Source organism: Osmerus mordax, chromosome 6, assembly GCF_038355195.1.
Source record: "Osmerus mordax isolate fOsmMor3 chromosome 6, fOsmMor3.pri, whole genome shotgun sequence".
Classification (NCBI taxonomy): domain Eukaryota; kingdom Metazoa; phylum Chordata; class Actinopteri; order Osmeriformes; family Osmeridae; genus Osmerus; species Osmerus mordax.
This window is the reverse complement of record NC_090055.1, coordinates 8,920,275-8,929,746: the sequence shown is the minus strand read 5'-3', so window position 1 is coordinate 8,929,746 and position 9,472 is coordinate 8,920,275.

The window sequence follows — 9,472 nt, the reverse complement described above, 5'->3', positions numbered from 1 at the left end:
TAATTTCATGTTCTTGTTAAATTTGTTCTGACTTCACCATACCAAACACACAGAGCTCAGAAATAGAACATCTTACATAACTCTGAATAACCAAACATTAGTTTTTGACTATTTTTACAAGGCTATTTATGAAAACAAAAGTTGAAGTCTTAAAGATTCAGTAAAGTAAATTCCATGATTTGCTTCTCAGTACATTATATACGTGTGAAATGAGTTCCTGAAAGCATGTGCAAAGCGCAAAAGCTTTGTCGCACTGAAATGTGGAGTTAGACCTTTGAACAGTTTTTCTTCAGTTTTCAGCTCAGGTTTTGTATAGGCGGAGCCAAAACCCGACCTATCTACTCACAGCGACCGATCTACGTCAGATCACAGATGGTTGCATTTTTTTACTCAGCCGGTACAATGCAAAGACAAAGTAATTAACACATAAAACACTCAGAGACTTTAGGTATGTCTGTTCTGATATCTGGAATTGATTTAGCTAGTGTTGCAGTTGTTGCTAATTTCAATAAATTCGAGGGGGCGGAGCTTCAGCTCCTTCAGGTGACACGCCTCCCCAGTCTCAAGCAGAGAAGACTGCAGATTTTCTCACGATTACAAAGCCTAATTTAACATACTTGTCTGTGTTTTTTTATTTTTTTATTTGGATGGGTAGTTAACAACACATTCTTCTGTGGTGTGATGAACTTAAAACTCATTTTCAATTCCACTTTACAGCATCTTTAACTGTTGAAGCAGTAGTTACACATTCTGACCAGATGGTGGCGATGTATAACAGATAACACACTGTTGTGTTGACACAGAGGAAAAGACAGCCACACATTGGAGAAAAGGACAACCGCAAGCAAGTTCTTTTAATGCTCAAGACACAGAATCACATGACATGTAATCATTATTTAACTATTTACATCATTAGATGTATTATATTCACATCAAACAATTGCATCAAAAAATATTTCATCTCTGTCATACAAATGATGCCTATTGCTTTGGTGAAAGACGCCGATCTCAAATGAAATCCCGTTCTAAATGAAAGAATGTATTCAAAATATATTTTTTGTTTGTGTTAAATTTCATTCATTTCCAACAAACATCACTTCCCAGGTGATGATCTCATCTGGAAGCCCTACCCCTCAGGCCTCTGCCTGCTTGACTGGAAGGTAGACAGGCTTTATGGGATGGCATGACTAGCTGTGTTTATTAGACGGGTTTGATTACAATGTGTGTCTTGTCATTAAATGACCGCAGGATGTCCGGGTTGCTTTTATGAGCTTCTCAGAGAAGCTTGGGAAAAATGAGAGCCGCTTCCTTGTTCGCCCGTGAGAGAAGAAGTAGCCACATGTCGAGTGCGCATCCCAGGAACAACAGGGGGAGAGATAACCCAAACAACAACAAGCCGGGGGGAGGTGCGGGGGGGGGGGGGGGGGGGGCTCTGCTCCTGCCCTTCTCTCCCAGGAAGGTCACCTCAGATCAGGCCAGGTCTGCCGACTTCAGAGAACAACAATGCGACGCCTTGTCTAAACAACCCGCCCCGCGGCTTCACTTCCAGGTAGGACGACTGCATTCCCGGGAATCCGACGAGGCCGTTACGTAACTGTAAATAATTATTGATGAGGGGGAAGTGATGGCGCGTCACTCTCACTGTCACATTCCCGCACGCCGCTGATAAGAGGGTGACCTCGAGGAAAGGTTCCCCTGAGGCTGTAGGTGTGAATGTGTGTTGGGGGGGGGGGGGGAGGGTTTTACACCATAGTTGACGGATAAGCCTGCAATCAGTACACGTCCCATGTTGTTACGGTAACACAGCTGAAAGTGACGGAGCTCGTCAGAGATAAGACCCCCCAACAATCAACACACATGTCGAGAGAAAGAGAGGGAGAGAAAGGGAGGGAGAGAAAGGGAGAGGCCTAGACCCAGGAAACCACAGACTGAGCTGCACAGATCATCCTCTCACGAACGCTATCCTCGCGTTGTCCTCACCGCAATCTTGGTTGACGTGATAATGATCCTCTATCATCTCCTCTATCATCTCCTCCATCGTGGGCCTCCAATGGTGTAATCATCACCTCTGTCATGGGACTACTGTCTGATCACTATCCACTCAGCATATAACCCTTACCCTTATCCCTATCATCCTAGATCTGTTCATGGTCCCCTGTGGGACCTTTGTGCCAGAGTAAGGTAGCCAGTGTCTTTGTGTGTGTGTGTGTGTGTGTGTGTTTGTGTGCGTGTGTTTATCAGCTGAGCCTCATGTGGCTGGCCTGGCCTTTCTCCCCACGACCCAGCATGGCTCAGCTCAACACATTCCTGCTTTAGTCCCAACATAACCAGGCTAACCTACAAACATATCACTCACTTTCTCTCTCTCTCTCACACACACACACACACACACACACACAAGTGTACCCACGCCCTGCCCTCCCCCCTTTGTCTCTCGTTTACACACACACACCTAAGGGACTCATGTGCTAAGATACTATATTTGCATACCTAGACCCTGCACACGAAAACGATCACATCCGTTAGGAATTCTGCGAACACACAGAGACATGCACACCCCTCGCTCCAGACTCCCCTCAGCCACCCTAGCACAGCTGTCAAAACTCTGGGACGTCCAACGCAACAATAGGGAGACGGGCTGGGGGAGAGACGGAGGGGTGGGATGGAGTCGGAGGGTTGTAGGGGAGGGAAGAGGGAGGAGAAAAGAAGGGGAAGAGAAAGGGAGAACGTGGAGGTCTAGAAGGAACAGGTCAGACGTGGTGGTGACATGAACTGACACCTCAGACCTCTCTCTCTCTCTCACACACTCTCTCTTTCACTCTCTCTCACTCTCTCTCTCTCACACTCTCTCTTTCACTCTCTCTCACTCTCTCTCTCTCACACTCTCTCTTTCACTCTCTCTCTCTCTCACTCTCTCCTTGGCTCCCCCCCTCTGTCTCTCTCTCTCTCTTTCTCTCTCTCTCTGTGTGGAGTCACGACATCTTGTGTTCTCACCGTTCCTGAGCAGCAGCTTTGGTGGTGCACCTCCCTGGACCTCCCACACCACATGTGTGGACCTGGCTCGCTGGCCGTGTCTGCGCGGCCCTGACTCCGTGCGCCACCCTAATCAGGTCAGGACCAATCAGTGAGGTATGCTAGGAGCCCACCCCTCCCACCCGGAGGACCTGACCCTGGGCTTACACCTAGATCAAATAACCTCAAATATTTCAATGAGTTTTGGGGCGCGTTCGATTCGACTCAACAGTCTGCACTTTCGGGATTTTCTCTCAACCGGACGCAATGACATCGCAACGGTTTTTGACTTTGTTTACGGACAGCATTCCGCTACTGATCTTCCAGGGTTAATGCCCTCTGAAGAAATGGCATCACACTAAAAGCTGATATCCTTCCTGAGAAGGTTGCTGTACAGTGGAACCGAAGAAGAAAATGCTCACAGTGACCAGTTAATGGAGCTATTATGCTCCTCTAGGCTCTGCAATATCTGGGATGATATCGCTGTAATCAGAGTCTAATCTGGGGTGAGAGATAACAGATATTTCTGTTTCTGATAAGGGTTGGACCTTGCTTGGACCACAATCAGTTTAGAAATGGTGTGGGCGGCCCACTGGATGTATTCGAACTGTGAAGCATTGCGATCACTTTCCTTCCTTGACCTAGTTAGAAAGCATCCCATAGTTCAAGGAGAGGGTGGAAGGGAGATTGATAGGAAATGTTACTTCTGAGTGTGGTGGAAGTATGGAACAGGACAGATTGAACTACGGCCCTGATACGGCTCCCAATGAGTCTCTTTCATCAAGTATGGAAGGTTTGTTCACTCCAAGGACTAAAAACCTGGACTGACTGCAACACTGAACCCATTAGACCTAACAAGGCCTAACAGGGACCGACCCTGACTGACGCTAGTTCTGAGGTGACCCTCCAGTAGGCTGCTGACTCCAGATCTTCTTCCGGAAGCATCCACTGACACCCGTTGATTTGTCTCCTCTCTAGAGCCGTTCTAGATACTTCCCCTGCTCTGAACACTTTTCTGTGTCAGAGAGTGACAGAGAGCAGGAAATCAACGTTTTAATTCCTGGCTAGCACTCAGTTACACACACACACACACACACACACACACATACACATACACATACACATACACATACACACTCAGTAATCATGTGAACCTAAAAAGCTGTAGTGATGGATATTGTAGTATGGCAAAGTAAATATCCAGGAGGCCTTCTTCTGGTAATAAATTCAGTTTTAATAAAATCCCATTTCCCCTCTCAGTAACACTGCAGTCTGAAACAAATGAAAAGACACACTGTAAAGTCCAAAATTATCTGTATCCTGGATCTCATCTGATGTGTATCGGTTTTTCAACAGTGGAATAATATTCCAAGTGCACTCCCAGAGCAGGAGAACGGTGCGGTTTCACAATCCCTAGATTAGGATTGAAGCCTACAGTCTCCCACCACATGAAGTGCTTGTGGTGCACACACGAGCCCTCGGAGACCATAGAAACACACACAGTGGTTTAGTGCTGGTCTCTGGCCAAGACAAATGACTGCTCCAGGTGAAAATCAACCTTGGCCCGGGTACTCTTCTTTCTCTCGATTTTCTCGCTTACCTCTTTTTCTCTCTACTTTTTTCTCTCCTTTTCTCTCTCTCTCTCTCTCTCTCTCTCTCTCTCTCTCTCTCTCTCTCTCTCTCTCTCTCTCTCTCTCTTTCCATATCTCTCCCCCTGTCTTTTTCTCTCTCATTCCCCCTTTCCCAATTTCCATTGGCCGGTATTTGGAGGGACTGTTTCTGTCCATGTGGACACTCTCAGACTCCCCACTCCCCTGCCTCTCAGACTGGTGAATTCATCAAACTGAGGAATGAAAATGGCGAAAAAGTGGCTCTGCCGACAGCAGATGTCACAGGTGTTTCAGGCCTGGGAAGGGAGTTACCCACACACACCTCCTCCAAATACATAACAGCAGATACGTGGAACATGAAGTGATGGAAACACAGCAGAAAATGGGGGTGGGGTGAGGGGCGAACATGGAAATGTTCACATATTACCACCCCACCCCACCCCTGTATACTCACTTACAAACTCACTTACAAACTCACACACACACACAGAAACACACCCTCAAGCTCATTTGCTGCCTCTCCTGGCGTTGGTCTGACCAGAACTGGCGTAATACTACAATAAAAGCCTTGGCTTTACCCAGTATAGCCATAAAAGCAGGAGAGGGATTTCACCTCTGCTATTTCACAGGGTCATTTTCCCGTATGCGGTGTCATATTCATATATTTATGTTTACGAGCCAGCAATTCATATTACGGGCCATTCTAACTGCAGAACACCAGATAAGGGCCCATATAACGTCTGAGTATGTCCAGTGGGACAGGAGAAGACTCAGGAGACTAGGAAGGTCTGGGATGGCTGTAGAGGCCATTGAGGCAGGGGAGGCTGGGGAGACTGGGGAGGCTGGGGAGGCTGGGGAGACTGGAGAGGCTGGGGAGGCTGGGGAGACTGGGGAGGCTGGGGAGACTGGGGAGACTGGAGAGGCTGGGGAGGCTGGGGAGACTGGGGAGGCTGGGGAGACTGGAGAGGCTGGGGAGGCTGGGGAGACTGGGGAGGCTGGGGAGGCTGGGGAGACTGGAGAGGCTGGGGAGGCTGGGGAGACTGGGGAGACTGGAGAGGCTGGGGAGGCTGGGGAGACTGGGGAGGCTGGGGAGGCTGGGGAGACTGGGGAGACTGGGGAGACTGGGGAGGCTGGGGAGACTGGGGAGGCTGGGGAGGCTGGGGAGACTGGGGAGGCTGGGGAGGCTGGGGAGACTGGGGAGACTGGGGAGGCTGGGGAGGCTGGGGAGGGTGGGGAGGCTGGGGAGGCTGGGGAGGCTGGGGAGGCTGGGGAGGGTGGGGAGGCTGGGGAGGCTGGGGAAAGCACTAAACTATTGTTTACAAATACAAATTCCTGTCAGGTGGAGAGCTCCCAGGACTGGTGGTGCGAAAATGAATAAATGGAAGTCCCTCTGACAGTCTCCCCCTCTCTGGTGCTTCACCTGAGGCACCTGGGGTGGAGAGCTGGGGTCGGGGGTGGGGCCACGGGTGTTAAATGGCTTCATTTAAAGAACAATGAGTTTAGTCACACCAAGATGATTCAGGGGGCCTGGAGGAACACAGCTCAGGAACCCAGAAGCTCACCTCCCACCTCCCCCCTCCTCCCCCACTCTCTTTCTCCCTGCCTTTCTCCACCTACCCCCCAACCCCCCTCAGGACTTTGGGAAGAGAGGAGAGGAGGTGACAGGACAGGAGAAGAGAGGTAACTGAGCTGAGGGCTTTAACAGGCCAGGTCCAGAGGAAAAGTAAATGGGCGTCTAATCTTGCAGGATGTCGGTATGTATACAGTTCGTGGTGAGATTAGCTGATGAATGAATCATTCGATCCCCTTATGTTGTGAAATCTGTATCACATGCTGAAGGGTTTCACAGGTCCAGCCGTCAACAGAGGGACATTCCACATGGCTCTCCTCTCCATGCTGGTGTATGCGATTGTGTTTTGAGTGCGCGCGTGTGTGTGTGTGTGTGTGTGTGTGTGTGTGTGTGTGTGTGTGTGGCGTAGGGCAGGGTCTGCTCTGGCTTTGCTTTGGCAACAGGCAGGGTCCTGAGAGGAGCATGAATGTGCAAACGTGTTACAGGTGGGATTCATTTAGTATAGACTTGGCACTCTGGTTCTGGCTCTGCATAATTATGCTGTTACACAGGGAAGGCGAGGACGAACACATACTGTACACACACACACACACACGTGCACACGCACACATTTTTAAAGACAGTTTTCATTGCCCTCCAATGAGCTGTTCAAAAGAACAAAGCCCATTAATAACACACCCGATGCCCCAGTTATTTCACAGAGAATAAATCTAGAAAAAGTTTGTATTTCATAGGAGTTCTGTCGTCTATGTTGGGACCGTGCTTCCTGCAGCTGCTGGACCCGGGCGAGGTTTCGGTGAGCTGTTACCGGCAAGGTTCAAGCTCGGACGGCCCGAGGCCGGCCTAGGTGTGCGGTACCATGCTAAACATGTGCTGGTTATTGTTCATGGACCGGCATGTGGTTATGGAACTCAGCTGTGTGCGTGTGTGTGTCCGTGTGGGTCAAGATCCGTGGTTAAGATTCGGAGGTGAGGAACTTGTTTCTCCCAACCGATCACATGAGTTGATTCCATTCAGCCACCTTAAGCTGACAGGCCTCACCGAACACATAACAGAGCATGTGATAGAACGTGCAGGGGACCTTGAGTGTTTGGAACGGGGTCCAAACAACAAACGATACGGCTGCAATGATCGAGAACATACACAGACACACTCTCACTCACAAACACCCCCCCACCCACACACTTCTGGGTGAGAGCGTGAGTTAGCATCTCACGGGAGAGACGGGCGTTGGTCCGACATCCACCCAGCTCCTCTCACCTGGGGCTGGAGACGGGGCGCGTCCACGTGACCCGGGCCTCACACAGCCCTGCTGGGCTTCCTAATCACTCCCAGCCCCAATTAGAGGAACCGGGAGAGCTCCGCGTCTGTGAGGACTGATCAGGCCTTTTCCCTTTTCCCCTCAGTCCTGCTCTGCTGCACCCGCTGTACAGCCGCTGTGTAAACAGGCTCCACCTGGTCACGCCAGCGTGTTCATAAAAACCTGGATGTGTGTGAGTGTGACATCCTGAGGGTTTCCCCACGCGGGCGTGCGCGCGTGTGTGTGCGGCGCGACTCGAGCACTCCTTCGTTCGTCCTTCCACGGAAACCCTCCGAAACGCCCTTTTATACCTTTATGAACCCTTAGAGGGTTCTCAGAGTTTTACCAAAGGGTCTTCCTCTCCAGGGACAAGCACAGCAACCCTGTGTGCCCCCCCCCAACCCCCCCACACCCCTGTTTCGCCCCCCCCCCCCACACACACACACACACACACACACTTTTCCAAAGCAGCTGCTCCCGCCTGATGGACTGCGATGAATGTTTTTACGCGCAGCACGTGTTACACCGCCACCCGGCACTGCTGCACCACTCCATCTTTTCAACACGACCCCCCCCCCCTCCCCCCTCCACCCCCTAAACCTGTGTCTAACCCTGAGAACCCCAAGTCACTTTCCCCCCTCAGCTTCAGAAATCATAAAATACCTCCAGAAAAACCAAAGGTTTAAGCGGGGCCAAAAACTGTTGAATGTATTTTTTTGTGTGGGGGGGGGGGGGGGGGGGGGGGTGGGGGGGGGGGGGAGGTGGTTATTTAGCGTTGAATTACTCTCTTACCACAAAGGGCTCCCTCTCACACTCTGTGTTTGCAGATTAGGGACTGCTGTCGGGCGGAAATCAGAAATGAGATATTAGATGCATGCCTGTGAATGAACATGTGGAATAACGGACTTGCATACGGAGCCTCATTACTGTGTGAGCTTCACGTGAAGCATTTACAGATTTGCGGGTGTGCAGGACGCCATGCAATGTGAGCCAGAGGGAGAGGAGGGAGAGAGAGAGAGAGAGAGAGAGTGGGGAGGCGGTTGGAGAGAAAGAGATGAATGGTTTTCTGTCTGGGGGGTCTGGGGTAGTAGCAGTGCCTGTGGCAACTCTTAACGTGGATTAACCTTGCTGAGCTGCCCTGGCAGATACGCGTGGTGGTGGTGGGGGGGTGATGGGGCTTGGGGGTGGGGGGGTGGGGGGGTGGGGGGTGTGGGGTGTGGGGGGTGGGACACTTTACGGACTCTAGCACTGACCAGTCCCAGACCTCTGGGCGCAGACCCAGCAACTCACCTGTAGAGGGCAGTATGAGTTCTCCTCAGCAGAGAGACGCGGAGAGAAGCAGAGCCTAGCAAAGCAGCCACCAGAGAACCTCGAAACCAGCTCAGTGCAGAGAGACCAGAGACGATAGGAGAAAGATCAAACTGGTCGAGCGGAGGGAGACCATTTGCGAGTGGAGAGACCAGGAAGTGACAGGGAAGAGGTGTCTTCCACTCTTTGTCTCTCTCTCTCTCTCTCAAGCAAAACTGGTCTTTCCAGCATCATTGGTAACAGGACAGGGAGGAAAGAGTGCCTGTTAAGGGCTCCCAGAAGCCTGGGCCTGGGGTTTAGGGTTCAGGAGGAGGTTCTGACTGACACTAATGTAGGAGCAAAGTGTTCATCTAAACACCATCCGTCAGATGAAAGACCAGCACGGGGCCATTAGGGGGTCCACTGGAGAAGCTTCACTTCTGGGCCGGCTCGCTAATGGTGTTAGCCGGCCGTCTGTTGAAGCGAGCAGACGACTCCCATGTCTGTTGGCATCTTATCTTCTCATCTCCATCTTCGCCGCTGACTTGAGACTCAAGCTGGAGGACTGTTTATCAGCTGCTGTTGCCAGGTATGTGGACTCCCCCCCCTCCCTCCCCCCCGAATCTCTCAGATCTTGTCCTATCATAACAATCCACCGTCAAACCTCGGGGGTCCTCACAGCTCCAGACCGCA